The sequence below is a fragment of the Vipera berus genome, assembly GCF_964194415.1.
Source record: "Vipera berus genome assembly, chromosome: 5".
In the NCBI taxonomy this organism is placed as follows: Eukaryota; Metazoa; Chordata; class Lepidosauria; order Squamata; family Viperidae; genus Vipera; species Vipera berus.
In genome coordinates, this window is record NC_138207.1 from 18,094,174 (window position 1) to 18,110,219 (window position 16,046).

The following is a 16,046-nucleotide window of genomic DNA, read 5'->3' on the forward strand; positions in this document are numbered from 1 at the left end:
TTTGCTTAGTGTTGGCACAATCTTATATATACATACATACATTAGTTTTCACAATGGCATGATTATACTGACACTATCATAAAATCCCTTCTACAATTTAGTACTCTAATTAATTACAATAATTGTTCATTCATTTTTAAAATACCTTAATAATTTCCTTAATCATTGTGCTTCATGTATTTTCGAACCAGTCAAACAAAATGAATGAATAAATAAATAAGTAAATATTTGAATTGCTGCAAAGCTTTTGAAACGCCCCCACCCCCAAAATATCTCTTCCCTTGAAACTGCAGAAAATGTAGTAGGGATCCTACTTTGCATTTTAGAAAATTGATGTAGAAACTTCTATGTCCACCATAGAAGTTATGAAGGTACCCATTATATGTTCTTACAATTCAAAAATGCTGTCCTGTGGCCCATAAGAAGATGCCTTTCTATATTATGATTTAATTTCAGTTCAGTTAACAATCACATTTCAGTTCTATTTTAACACTTCCTGAATTATAGTTCTGTTTCTGAATAGCGTCTCCTTCTAGCAATTCCAGAAATGAACAACCTTCTGATGTAGCTTATCTTTTCCCATCTTAAAGTTGAATGGCTTTAGAAAAAAAAGCCCATTTCTGCATTTGAATTAAAACAAACTAGCATTTGTTTAGCAAATTAATTATTCTCTGGTGGGGGAAAGGGAGATGATTAGAAATGGCCACAATTTGTAAAATCACAAAGAACTTCTGAACCAATGGCTGACAGAGTCATAGTTTAGTTTTAAATCCTCTCCCTTTTCTTTTAAATTTAACAGCCATGGGTTGATTAAGGTTCTTAGTGGACCTTCCTACATATAGAAGCTTGGAAGGACTGATCTACAGTATATATATTTTTATAAACTAATAATAATAATAATAAGTTGGAAGGGACCTTGGAGGTCATCTAGTCCAACCCCCTGCTCAGGCAGGAAACCATTTCAGACAAATGGCTGGCCAGTGTCTTCTTAAAAACTTCCAGTGTTGGACCATTCACCACTTCTGGAGGCAGGTTGTTCCACTGGTTAGTTGTTCTAACTGTCAGGAAGTTTCTCCTTAGTTCTAGGTTGCTTCTCTCCTTGACTAGTTTCCACGCATTCTACACGCATTCCTTTCCCTGATTCCCATGTGTAGAGCTGGCAAATGTGAACATTTCTGTTCAACGTACTTAAAATGTCCTACTTGCTCTTGACAGGTTTTATTCCCACATTTTCACATTGATGTGAAGAACTAAAGCAAACAGGTTCTAAATGTCCCATTCTAAAGTTGAAGGGGCAGGTGGAAGTTTTTGCTTGAATGTTCTCCTGGACAAAGAAAGAATAATGATAAGTTCCGTTTAGGAAAAACTACTTACAAGGGAAATCTGAGATTAGGATTCTTTCCTTATTTTCTAAAAGACAAACTAAATGTTATATATGAATATATGTTTCATTAACCTGAATATCCTTTTAAAATAGAAGCTGTTTTAAGAAGGATAGGGAATTTCTGGGTGTAACCTTATTTTCTCCCTTATTTTTCTTAATCTAAGTAAGTCCTCCAAAAATGGCATTTGCAAAAATGGCTGTCCAAATATGTTATATACATTGCATATAGAGAAGTTTACACAGTACTTAAATATGCAATTCTTCCACCAATAGGTTGGCTTTATTTAATCCCAACAGAGCAGTATCAAATAAATATTCTAAAACAGCAATCCAATTGCTATATCAGAGCATTTTGTCATTTGGGTAATGTGATAAGCTCAAAGGCTGCCGGCACTAGGCCAGCAAGAGACAAATGAAAAAGAAATAATGTTCACAGCTGCTTCTTTTGAAAGAAAAATAAATTAAATATATTTTTTATCATTGCTCACAATTACAGATTAAGTCAAATTCTGTCCAGAATATCCTAGTGGAAATGAAACTGGCTGTCTTTCAAATAATATAGTTAATAGTTGGAATTAATTCCTTTTAAACATATTTATGATCAACAAATGTTAATCATCATAAGAACATAAAGGAAATGAAAACCAAAAACCATCATGGAAGGAAAACCACACACAGACATAATTTGGGAGCATTTATAAATAAGTACCTTTGTATGGGGAGATATAAAATGTTGAAAATCCATATTCAGTGTTCTATCCAAAAATACATTTGCATAAAAGTAATCTGTTTGAAATTGGTTTGTTGATGGAATACACTGAAAGGATGCAGTAAACACTAAACAGAAAAGGAGATCCAATGTGAACTAACAACTTTAACTAATGGATTCTTTAAGAAACTTTGCTCCTGTGGTAATTTTTCAACCCCTGCTATTTTCCCTACTTTAAAGAAAATTGTGGGGCAGGAAATATGGCACCTAACAATAAAAGATAAATTAATTGTTCTGTTATACCGTTTTATATCTTGCAGAAAATGGACCCTAAAGTTACACTAGCATTTATTATTAAAGATATCAGATAATATCTGTGATTTCCTCAACAATCTTAACAAATTGTGCTTTGCCACCAGAAATGACCTCATGTACCTCATGTTGAAGGTTTTTTTTTTATTAAAAACCCTTCAACAATGCATTTCTAAGGAGATTAATACCAGCTATGATTTATTTTTAATCTTTGCTTTTTAACAAACATGGTGAAATATTTAAAAGTAATTTTATGTCATAAAGACCTCCAAGCTGATTCAGATTCAAATCCAAGTATTCTTTGCATCCTTTTTAAAGACCCAAAGGTGCTTTTTTCCCAAAAGACAACTGGACTTTCTTGTTTCCTACTTTGAAAATGTTTCACTTCTCATCCAAGAAGCTTCTTCAGTTTTAACTGAACTATTTTAGAAATGAAGAACCTTCCTGAATAAGAAGAGAAATATTTTCGACATCTAGATGCCTTTTGGGGAAAAAAAGCAGCTTTGCGACAACCATGACCTGGATGATTAAAAATTTCCATAGACATTCTTTTAAAGACTTTCAAGGAAGTCTTCTGCACTTGACCTAAGAATTTTATATACTATTTAAAATTTTTGTTTTAAAACAATATAGACATATACCATTCTGTAAATACTGCTAATATTCTTAACTGATAAGGTATTATGAGTTTAAGAAAAAATGATTTCACTTGTTTCACTTTAATCAAAATGGAATTTATGACCAAAATTTCCTCCAAGCAAAAATAAGTTCCCTATAGTACTCAGATTAAGTCCTCTACCTTCATATTCTTTGAACTAATCATATTTAAAAACTCTACAGCGAATGAACAGGATTTCCAAATTTCTAAAATAAGATTAAATATTGAAGTTGCTAGTAAGATTCTGACTAGCATTCTTTCTGCAGAAAAAACTGTGATGGGGAATATAGAAACCTAATGTGACTACTGAGAGATCCTTTCTTTTTTTAACCATTTGAAAAATCTGAAGTGCTTATATATACAATTCCTGGTGGTTCCCAGAATGACTATGTTATATGGACACCTTGGCCTCTCAGATCAGGCAGTTACATCATTTAAATTTTATTCCTACTAATATCCATTTGCCACAGTTGGAACATTATGCCCAGACTTTGCTAGGATTTGGCACAGACCATAAAAATAAAGAAAGGTTTTGTAGACAAGAACTTTTTGGTTGAACTATAGAAGATATTTGTGACACTAAAAAATCAGCAGCAGAGTCTGGCAGCAAAGTGGGAGGGAGTATCGAGTATTGCATTTCCACACCCAAAAATGGGGCCCTTTCTTCAGGGTTAGGGTTACGGCTTCTAGAACAATCTTCCACACTAAATGTACCACACTAGACTGACCATCTTAAACTCCACAAATATGTTCTTGAAAAAAACCTTGGACGGCTTATTCTGATGCATCCAGTGTTCGGTTGTTTGTTTACTTACTTATATCCTGCCTTAACTATTTTTTTTACAAATAATTCAGGGTGGCAAACATATCTAACACACCTTTGACCTTTCTTGCCACGGTTTTTGAGTGAACCCCTGCAGTTCTTAAGTTAGTCATACAGTTGTTAAGTGAATCTGGTTTTCCCATTGACTTTGCTTTTCAGAAAGTCGCAAAAGGTCAGTTGCCAACGGTCTGAATTTTGATTACCTGACCACAGAGATGCTGCAACGGTCATAAGTGTGAAAAATGGTCATAAGCCACTTTTTCCAGTGCTGCTGTAACATTGAATGGTCACTAAAAGAACTAAGTTGTAAGACTATCAGTAGTCGGGCAGCATTTCTTTCACCTGTTTTGATAAGTAAAGACTTTCTACTAACTTTCTATTTTCTAATGGAGGGAGATTTTAGAAGCTGTGAATGCAGGACTTAGGCTCTTTCTATCCAAGATAATAATCTTCCACTTTATTTCACAAGGTGAAATAAAAGCCAGTCACCATTGGGTGACATAAAAGCCAGTCACCATTGGGTGACATTCCTTCCTTTAGAATACTGGCAGTGCCAGGGGAAGATTGTTGTTCTTTAGATACAGACTCCTCCCATTACTTTCTTGGAGATCTATCACCACTTCAGGCCATTGTGTTTTTGCACTCTGTTCACCCTCTTAACTTTTACTGGAATAGCACATACTGCGGGAACCTTCTTCAGTAACCTTGGCCTCACCCCTTTTAAGCTGTGAGTTTGAAGTTGTTTTTGTGTTGAGATACTTTTTTTTTTCAAAACTGTCTTTTCAGCGTTATCATATATATTTTTTTTAAAAAAGAAGCTTGCTTAACTTTTATGTATGTACTTGGCAATGAGTTACTATAAAGCAAATAAAGTGATGTCTCAGCTGCCTGGAAGGGGTGATACAGCAGATAGCATTCACACCCTCATCTTTGTATTTTATTCCTTCAAGGATATCAGTAAGTAAATAGTACTGAGACGCTAATATGTTTAATAAAGAAACAATTTCTCAGTCCCCACAGTTGTAACTGTGGGAAAGGTAATGGATTCCTCTAAAGCTGTTCAGGTGTTCTAACTGATGCTATTGACTACTGATTCTGCGTGACCACCAGAATCAAGAGTGTAAGATATTTTTATACTCTTGATTCTGGTTCAACTTACTTCCATCAAGAAGACTTAAATTGGTTGATTTTATTCTCTTTTTAATCATCCAGATACTTCACAAAAGAGGCATTCACTGACCATTTAACCTCTCTATGAAATACTTACTTTGAAATGAATTGAGGTGCACCAGTGAGCCTCTGTGTTGTAATGGGCTCACTTATTTAGAGTAGAGGGGATGTTCTTATATGTCATATTTTAAGCTTTGACAAGGGACCCACTGCAGGAAAGTGCAGAGGAAGGTACAAGAGCTTTCCTTGTTCTACTCAGTATGTGTCTTGGTAGGTCAGAAAGCATTTGGCAACTTTCCATCTTCATTTGTGCAGAGTGAAAGCAGGTTCAACTGTATTCCTTGTGCAGCCATCTAGATGCCCATGTGCCTCATGCATCCTGTTTTTACTCAGCTGCTAGAACAGTGAAAGCTTAATCCATCTTGCAAAAGCTTACATTTGTGACTTCCGCTTCTGATACAATATGTGACCAAAAGAATCAGATTATAACTCTCCTGGCAGTCTTAAAATATTTTATAGATCTGCATACACTTTTCCCTTCCACTTGCTTTTGGGTGCAATCCATTAAAAATGTTCTTGTTTGTGGAACTGAGCACTGACATTGGATCATGACTATGTGGCATAGATAACAGAGATAACCATCACCATAATGAATGGACAACTTACAGTCTGAGGGTTGAAATTACATGGAGCCTCCAAATGTCTGTTGGAAAGCCCATCCTGTTCTTTCTTTGGTCCACCTACTATCTTCTCTTGTTTATTGCTGCCTCTGCCATAATTAGAACATAACTGCTAACAGGCCTTCTTAGAACTGTGAGAGTGTTAGCAGTCACTTTGGCATCTCCCGTGATAAGACTCTATGATGGATCATGGAATCCACTCAGAGGCACTGCCAGAGCACCTGCAAACATTCTCCAGGCTCAAGCGGACCTTTTATCAGCCCCATGTTAATTTCATGGTGATTTGCAGAGGAAACTTTTGTCTGGAAGTTTTGTTTTTTATTTGGCCTCCAGAATGATGTCTGGGATGCAGTGATGGGATAAGAGGCAAGCTACATGTCCAAAAATGTTCAGCCCAACTGTTTGTGGAGAATGTTGAGCAAAAAATTAATTAAAAACCCAAAGAAAAATTCTTTGTCACCTAGCAGGGAAATCTGGAGACAGCTCATAATTAGGGTCTCAAAATGGAGGCCAAATATTTACATACCTATTATACTATTTCCTTTTTGAATAGCCAAATGTATGCAGAGCACAGCGAAAGCAAAATAAATACTATAGTAAGACCGGGAAATTAAAGGCATAAAATAAAAGAAAAACATATCAAGAACTGGTTTATATCAACATCATTTGCTGAACCCACTGTACCTTTCTCCTCTTGAAAACTATGCTTGCTTCCAATACATCCATACACTTCTTCATTCACTTTCTACCTCTCTCTTCTTTTGTGGTTGTCATCATAAAATCATAACATTTTTGCCTTTCTCCTCCTCTTGGCCCATTCATAATTTCTTTTCATATTAAGAGGATATGAGAAGTGACAGTGAGGAAAATTGGGAAAGTGCATTGTGGTTTTATCCTGGGCATGGAATGTGCAACTATATTTTTGCTCCACTGCACATCATTGATAAATGTAAGAATGTGGGAATGTTATTGCATGCTTATTTAGTTGTTAAGCAAATCCCCATTGACTTTGCTTGTTGGCAACCAGTTTGGAAGGTTACAAATGGTGATAACATGTCCCCAGGACAAGGCAACTCATAAATATATGCCACATGCCAAGCCCCTCAATTTTGATCAGATGACCATGTAGATGCTGCAACAGTCATAAGTGTGGAAAAGACACAAGTCACTTATTTTGGTGCTGTTGTAACTTCAAGTGCTCACTAAAACAATGGTTTAAAGTCTAGGACTACCTGTATGTCCTTCTGGCTATATTGAAAGACATTCCAAGGTACAAAGGCTAACCAAAATCTGTAACTGTGTGTTTATATCTTTGAGTGTTTTGGATGGGGAGGGAGAGAATTATGAAGGACAGCATGTCATTTCACAACTGAATACTTAAAGGAAACAGTGTGCCCTTGTTTTCCAGAGAGCTCTGCCACTTTCCTTTTTACATTTTTAAAAGATTATTTTAATTTTAAGAAAAACAAAAGGAAGCTGTCAAAGCTATCATCTTTATTTTCAGGAATGCCCTTAGCTTAAAACAGTCTACTGTCAAGAGAACTGGGGCCAAGATTTTCCAGCCATGGAACATAAGTATGATTCCTTACTTCCTTCAGTTAATCCTGTTATTTGATTTTCATTAATCTAACACAGTACAGACCATAAACTCCCCAATACCTTAACACACCTTTTTCCCCCCAGTGTCTTTAAAAATCAGTTTGCAGACTGGAGATCCCAAATCCATTTAATCAAATGGTGCAATAAGCATGTAAAGACTTATTTCCAATTAGTGTAGCATCTGAAAGAGATTTTCTCTGTACATTGAAAAATATCATGAATATTTTATTCATAGTTTTCATACTAGGCGATTTATTTAATGTTCTTTGGCAAGTCTTAGAAAATTTAGATGATGCAAGGAACCTGTTATATTCCTCTATATTTCCCCCTCTATATATTTACTTATCGATTCTGTTTTCTGAATAGTTGTTGAAAGAACAGAAGTTTGTAAATTACACAACACCAAACATTGACCCACTTCATGGCAGCAAGCCCAGATGCTGTCAGATGTTTTTCCTCTTTCTGGCTGATTCTTGACAATTATTATGGATTACCAGAAGTGTTAACATTTCTGTATTTAAACATTTTTGGTTGTTGTTCCTGTTAAGTATCCCATGTACTCTATTTTATAACAAGTAGTCTGTTTTAAACAAAACAAAACAAAAGCAAAAATGTATGGTATTTCTGATAGCAACTGATAGTGAGGCCTAAGAACCATGTTTCATTCTTTGTTCATCAGCATTACAACCTTTTCTAATATTTTTCTTCAACGCCATGAAAAGAATAAAAATAATAAAAAAAGTTCATTGGGAAAAATGGCACGTAAAATTATGCTTAAGGGGGAAACAGAAATATACTAAATTTTGTTTTTTCCACAGTTATTTCCACACAGTGGTTTATTTACTACCTGTATGAGCCTGTCGATCAGAAGGTCGGCAGTTTGGCGGGTCGAATCCCGAGTGCCGCGTAACAGAGTGAGCGCCTGTTACTCGTCCCAGCTTCTGCCAACCTAGCAGTTCGAAAGCACGTAAAAATGCAAGTAGAAAAATAGGGACCACTACGGTGGGAAGGTAACAGCGCTCCGTGCGCCTCTGTCGTCTAGTCATGCCGGCCACATGACCACAGAGACGTCCTCAGACAAGCGCTGGCTCTTCGGCTTTGAAACGGAGATGAGCACCGGCCCCTAGAGTTGGAAACGACTAGCACGCATGTGCGGGGGAACCTTTACCTTTTCACCTTATGTTTTTTTTCTTTTCTCCAAGGTATCAACTTAGTGATTTATTTTCTTTGAGTATTTCCTTTTGAAGATGTTGCTGCTGTAAAGTTTATATGCTTCTCCAAAATTGTCTGAACATTTGACCTATTCTATCCATAACTTTTAGTATCTGTTTCCATCCTGACATCTGCTAGTTTTTCAGTGCTTCTGATACCATTTCATGCTTTTCAGACAGCTGCCATTCAGGGATCTGCACAGCACAATATTTGAAGATTTTCTTTCTATCACAGAGAGCTTCCCTGCTTAACTAAGTGAGTGAACAGAATGGTGAATACTGAATAATAAGTCAGTATAGGTTATATTGCCAATGCCCAATATTGGAACACAATTCAGAACACAATGTCCAAAAATACCACTGGATTTATTTTATGTTGTCCACATGAAATAAAATAAGTGGGGTTTTTCTCTTCACAGAAATCTCATGAAATTGCAAAACTGCAGAACAGTCTTTTTTAAAAATCTCACAGTTGCCCCATAAGATTGAGTTTTGGGGGATAGAATATCCAGATTAGAATAAGTTACCATAGTTTGTATACATTTCTGAATTAAAAGGCAAAGAATTGTCTTGGTGCTCCAGGATTTTCAGTGGTGCCTGGGAAAACACTTTTTCACAGTATAAACTAAAAGTCTCTAATGTATTAATGGCATCGCTGGGCATTATGTCAGACATTAAATCCTCTTCTTCCAATTTCATTATGTCCTTTTTTTACTTCATGTAGTTAACTGAATAGCAAGCAAGTGCTGCCATTAATGATAGTTAATCAGTTTAAGCCTAGGAAATGTGTTTTAGAAATCAGGGTTGAATTTTTAATTTATCTTTTAATTTATCTGATATCAAAGAACAGTCCCATGTAATTTGTCCATTTGTTTCTGTGTTTTGCCTGAAATTTAAAACTCTTGGAATAATTGTATATATGCATTATAGAGGTGGTGCCTCCAGAGGTGGTGAATGCTCCAACACTAGAGGTTTTTAAGAAGAGACTGGACAGCCATTTGCCTGAAATGGTATAGGGTTTCCTGCCTGAGCAGGGGGTTGGACTAGATGACCTCCAAGGTCCCTTCCAACTTTATATATATTATATTATTATTATTATTATTATTATTATTATTATTATTATTATTATTATTATTATTATTATTATTATTATTATTATTATTATTATATCATCCACAAAGTGAAAAATAAATACCACCAAATCCAACAAATAATAAAGTGAACATTTACATACTGTATGCATCTTAACTGGGACTAATTCATAAGCATGTGGGAGCAGTTAAGAACAACTGTGTTCTCTTCTTTTCTGATATGCTTCATCTATCACCAGCATTTTGCATTTTAAGTGAAACAAGCAATCTCAAATAGGTTTCTAAGAGAATTTGATGTTGCATTATAATTTGTTGCAATGTATTACAATTTGTTAGTTTGTTCCTTCATTCAGAAATTCTTCAATGAGCTTATAAATTATTTGGGTTATGCATGTTTGCCAAGCTTTTCCTTCATTATTCTACAATCCCAAATCCATAAATTATGTATCTGAAAAATATTCGTATTTCACCAAAACAAAGTTGAGACACTGCTTGTATTAACTGATGTAAGCTAACTGTATAATATTTTCCCCTGATAATTATATACCCCCAAATGATTACTTCTTGCAACTGTCACTTCTTTTAAACTTACTGTACATGATGACTTGGTGATGAGATCTTGCAAGGATGGATCTCACAATGTTGACATTAGTTATGAAGTAGGGCTAGATTAGATCCTTATAGACAGAAGTAGAGCCACCTGTGAATCAGTTTGGAATAATCTTTTTTTAAGGAGCCAAAGTATGTCTTTGTTTTGCTGCTGCCAAATGATATAAGAAAAGACCTATATAATGCCCGATCACGTTGCCCCTCAAATATAAATCATCTTGCATAGGTCTATAATTTATAGAAAATCATTTATAAAAAAAATAACTTAATTACTGATTTAAAAAAACAAATGAAATATATGTGAAATATTTATTTATTTATTTATTTATTTATTTATTTATTTATTTATTTATTTATTTATTTATTTATTTACATTTATATACCGCCCTATTCCCTGAGGACTCAGGGCGGTTTACAGAGAATTAAAAATCCGACATACAAAAGTTAAGAACCAAATTAAAAAATAATTAAATTGACCCTGTACTCAATTAAAAAGAACCCCAATTAAAAATTCCTCCTCAGTCTGGGCCCGAGAGCTCGAAGAGCCAGGTCTTCAGGCCCCGGCGGAATGATCGGAGGTTGGGGGCAGTTCTCAGTTCCACCGGCAGCTGGTTCCAGAGGGCAGGCGCTCCCACCGAGAAGGCCCTATCCCTGGGTGTCACCCGCCGGCAATCTCTTACTGGCGGGACCCTGAGCAGACCCTCCCTGTGGGAGCGCACTGGGCGAAGGGCGTTTGAAGCCGGCAGCAGGTGTTCCCTCAGATATCCCGGACCCAGGCGATGTAGGGCTTTATAGGTGATAACCAGCACCTTGAATTTCACCCGGAGGGCAACCGGAAGCCAATGCAGCTCACGGAGTAGAGGTGTTACATGGGAGTATCGGGAAACCCCCATTACAACTCGCGCGGCCGCATTCTGCACCAATTGAAGCCTCCGAGTGGTCTTCAAGGGCAGCCCCATGTAGAGAGCGTTACAGTAGTCCAAACGGGAGGTCACAAGCGCGTGAGTAACTGTGCGTAGGGCGTCTCGGTCCAGATAGGGACGCAACTGGCGCACCAGGCGAACCTGAGCAAAAGCCCCCCTGGTCACGGCTCCTATATGGTCTTCGAAATTGAGCCGTGAATCCAGGAGGATGCCCAAGTTGCGAGCCCTATCGACGGGGGGTAACACCTCACCCCTCATCATTAAGGATGGAATAACTTGGTTAACCCGAGATGCCGATATGCACAGCCACTCAGTCTTGGCGGGATTGAGACGAAGCCTGTTTCTCCCCATCCAGACCTGAACCGCCTCCAGGCACCGGGACATCACGGAGAGGGCATCACTGGGTTGGTTCGGGGTGGAAAGAAAAAGTTGGGTATCATCAGCGTACTGATGATACCCTACCCCAAAACCACGAATGATCTCACCCAGCGGCTTCATATAGATGTTGAACAGGAGAGGCGAGAGAACCGACCCCTGAGGAACTCCACAAATGAGAGACCTCGGGGCGGATCTCTGCCCTCCTGTCAACACCGACTGCGAGCGGCCCTGGAGGTAGGAGGAGAACCACCGTAGAACGGTGCCTCCCACTCCCAGCCCCCTGAGACGCCGCAGTAGGATACCATGGTCGATGGTATCGAACGCCGCTGAGAGATCTAATAGGACCAGGACAGAGGAGCAACCCCTGTCCCTTGCCCTCCAGAGATCATTCACCAGCGCGACCAATGCCGTCTCCGTGCTGTGTCCGGGCCTGAAGCCCGATTGGTACGGGTCCAGATAATCAGTTTCCTCCAGGAACAGAGGGAGCTGATGCGCCACCACGCTCTCAACAACCTTCGCCAGAAAGCGAAGGTTGGAGACTGGACGGTAGTTGTTTTTCTTTTTACACATTCAGCTTTACAGTTTGGTGACCACTTTAAAGGGGCTTCAGAGCCTCAGATTATATGCCACTGCAGTCCCAACAGAGCGTTTATAGAAATATGCTCTTCACAGGATATTTTTGAAGAAGAAAACATTCAATTAGAGACAACTGGTCAGCTACTGAGAAAATGCTATAAGAGTAATGAAAACCTGATCTGTTTGTAAGCTGTTTCCTACGCTTAGTTCAAAGTGTCAGTTTTAATTCTTAAAGTTTAAATTTAATTAACTTAGTCTCTGCCTAACAAAGAAGCCACCTGTTCTATTATTTTCAAGAAGTTGTATTGTTTCAATGTTTCTTGAAGGTTTTTTTTTTGAGCCTTTGGCTAGGTTTTATTTATTTACTTGTTTGGGAGTAACACATAGCCTGACATTTAATCCTTATTTGCATCTAGTTTACAAGGTTGGGATCATCTGAACCAGGCCCTTTATGTTTGAGACCAGATAAGCCACTACGTAAGTTCTGACTTCTGTTTCACCTGTGGAGACTTATCTGCATATGAAGTGGTATAAAATCAAGTCTTGGCATCCTTGGGCAGCTGCCAAGGCCTGTGTCTCATCAGAGGCTTTTTATTATGATTGCTTTCTTCTTTGTTCTAAGCAAATACATCTTACTCTTTCTAAGTAATTGTGCATATGGGAGAAGGGAGCCCTAGCTGGGACCCTGAGGCAAATGCAACAGTAGTATAGAGAGTGGGCTCTTAGGTGATCTTTCTAAGAAAAGGTCTCATGAGGAAAGGCTGTAGAAGGCTTCTGAAAAACCTGCCATCAACATGTTTTTAATGTCCATCTGAAAAACGACCAAGTTCATATCTGAAGTTGCTAATGCACTATTTCCTAATGCTGGTGATGACCTATAAAGCCCTAAATGGCATGGGTCCGGGTTATTTACGGGAGTACCTTTTGCTGGCGTTAACTTCCCATCGTCCTGTGCGCTCCCACAGAGAGGGCCTCCTCAGGGTGCCGTCAATCAGGGAATGTCGACTGGCGGCCTCCAGGGGGAGAGCATTCTCTGTGGGTGCACCTGCCCTCTGGAACCAACTTCCTGTTGAGCTCCGGATGGCTCCTGACCTTCGCTCTTTTCGCCGTGACCTGAAGACTTGGCTATTTGAACTTGCCAGCCTGGACTGAGGGACTGGGATTTTAGATCTTAAATTTTAAAAATTTTAAATTTTAGAATGTGTTTTATTGTTTAGGGCTATTTGGTTTAATTTCATTTTAATTTTTGTATATTATGTGTTGTTCATAGTGTTTTAATTGCCCTGTACACCGCCCCGAGTCCCTTGGGAGAGGGGCGGTATATAAATCCAAATAAATAAATAAATAAATAAATAAATAAATAAATAAATAAATAAATAAATAAATAAATATTTATGAATTTATGATGATTGTATTTTATGATTATGATTGTCGTGATCACTTGTCCCTTGTACATATGCTGAAAGCTTATGCACCAGAGGCAAATTCCTTGTGTGTCTCCAATCACACTTGGCCAATAAAGAATTCTAGATATTCTGTATATTTTACCTGTAACTTTAGAACAGGCACGTTAAACTGCCCATCCACAGGCCGGATGCATCATACTGAAACTGCACCCACCCCATTGCCAGCAATGGGGAGAAAAGTTGTGCGATGTCACGTGACATTGTGAGTTTGACATGCCTGCTTTAGAAGATGATTTGCTATATGTTCTGTACTTGAAGAGTATGTATGTTTCTATGGATGAAAGTCTTTAATATCTAATTTCTTCAAAGGCAGGGGAAAAATTAAAATCATTAATCTGTAAAGGAGCAGACCCATTTCTATGGTGTTATTTTTTGAATTTGCTATGTCTCTTAACCATTCTTATAAATTGAATGTGATATTTTTTGCAGGTTAAAAAATAACATAAAGTTAAAAAACAGAACAGTGTTTTGCATTTGTATCTATCTATCTGTCTATCTATCTATCATCTATCCATCTATCCATCTATCTCTATCTTTAAATAGACATCGACTAGATAATTAAACCTAAAACTGTGTTCTTCAGGAAGTGTGTTTGTGTACACACACACACACACACACACACACACACACAGAGAGAGAGAGAGAGAGAGAGAGAGAGAGAGAGAGAGAGAGAGAGAGAGAGAGAGAGAGAGAGAGAGAGAGAGAGAGAGAGAGAGAGAGAGAGATTTGCAGTCAGAATTAACTTGTTTCACTGAGAAATAATCTGAATCCAGTATTTTGGGGGGAAAAACCACTTTAGATAGCTTTCAGTATTTTCAACCCTCTCTCCAAATTTAGGTGATAAAACTGTGTGATATTGAGTTTCAGCAGCAATCCTAGTTGACAGGTGCCATAGTAATTTTGATAAAATGCTTTTTTTAACCAGTAATAAAGGATTAGAAAATTGGCAGTCATTACCAAGAACAAAGACCAACTTTGTAATCAACTGTTGAGATCATCTATCTATGTATTATCTCTATTCTCATTTACAGTTTGGGTGCAACCTTACAATTATAATCACCACATGAAAAAGGCTTTAAAGACTATGCTGTATTTATCATGACCAGCTTGAAACTCTGCAGATCTATTTCACTGAGAAACCTGTCTGTATCTTAAATATTTTTTCATGATAAGAAAGCAGCATAGTTCTTGTAAAACCAAGTTTTTAGAATTCCTTTTTACCTAATCAGGGATTTTTGGATACTTAACAGTGTAATGTTTCTGGGGAATTGCTTTTGTACTGTGTATTCTGAAAAATATTGTTTTTGGCTACCGTCCTGATTAAACCAGACATTTTAATGTGTATTATGATAGGTCATTTGATGAATAGTCACTACTCTGTGATCCACTGAAACCTGGCCATTCGGGTTGAGCATTCATGGCTAAGTGTCATAAATTCCCATCTTTTCTTGATTAATGCTTCCTTTTGTGATCTGAAAGGGAAATGTCTGGAGGTTTCTTCCTTTGCACTCTGGCCACATAAAATGAAGAGGGAAGACCTGTTGCTCATTTTCAACTCTTTTTATAATGTAGATAGGAACTTTTACGAAAAAGTATAGTACGTGCAGGGAACAGTCTATAAACAAGGTTTTTTTTCTTCCTCCTTGCATAAACTTGTACATGCTGTTAGTTTTTCATACAATTTAAAATAAAGATGTTGCTAATACAAATGTTAAGGCTCATGAAATTTGAATCTAGAATCCAGTGGTCCCCAAGATTAATTCTCTATGCATGTTTAGTATTTGTTTAATGATTTGCGGTTGAACAGATGAACTACTTTCATTTGAAAAGATTGTTATCTGAGGTGACAGGAAATCTTAGCTTGGGATGTGTGTTCTGAATTAGCGGTTTGATGCGTGCAAGTTCACGGGGTCTCCTGAAGATACATGATCTAGTTCAGGTGCTAAAGAGAAGCTAGCATGGGTTTGGTCAATGTTTTACTAATAGATCATTCAAGGAAAGCTAATCAGAGATTAATATAGAAGACAGCCATTGTTTTCTCTCTTCCTCTGACTTAATTGCTATTGAAATTGTAATCAACAAGCGGTAAATGTGCATCTATACAAAGTGGTTAATTATTTACTGTTTTATCAAAACCTTAAGTACACAAGATAAGGGTGAGCCCTTACTTGTATAGATAGGAAGCAGAGAGAAGGAAACCTGCTCCCTGTTAAACTATGAGTTTGTGCCACAGGTGCCACAATTTTTGGTGAAAGTAGGTCCCACTTAATTTTTGGAAAGAGATTGAGGATGAATGAGTGGGATTGTATCATACATAGGGAGAATGCCAATATCCTTGGGGGAGGGGAATTTTGGAGATACAAATGGGTAATTGTGATGATGACATCATCTTCAAGAGGCCATAAAACAAAGGAATGAATGGGGTATATGTGGCCTTGGGGGATTTAAGGTTGTCCA

At 37.5% G+C, this 16,046-nt stretch overlaps 1 protein-coding gene across 1 annotated transcript in view; it reads left to right on the plus strand.

The window, feature by feature from the left end:
• The first annotated feature begins 4,559 nt into the window (after positions 1 to 4,559).
• Positions 4,560 to 16,046, plus strand: part of MECOM (MDS1 and EVI1 complex locus) — a 222,172-nt gene continuing 210,685 nt past the window's right edge. Inside the window, exon 1 of the mRNA XM_081329179.1 lies at positions 4,560 to 4,613. The gene's annotated coding sequence lies outside the window, so the exon portion shown is untranslated. The remainder of the gene's footprint in view (positions 4,614 to 16,046) is intronic.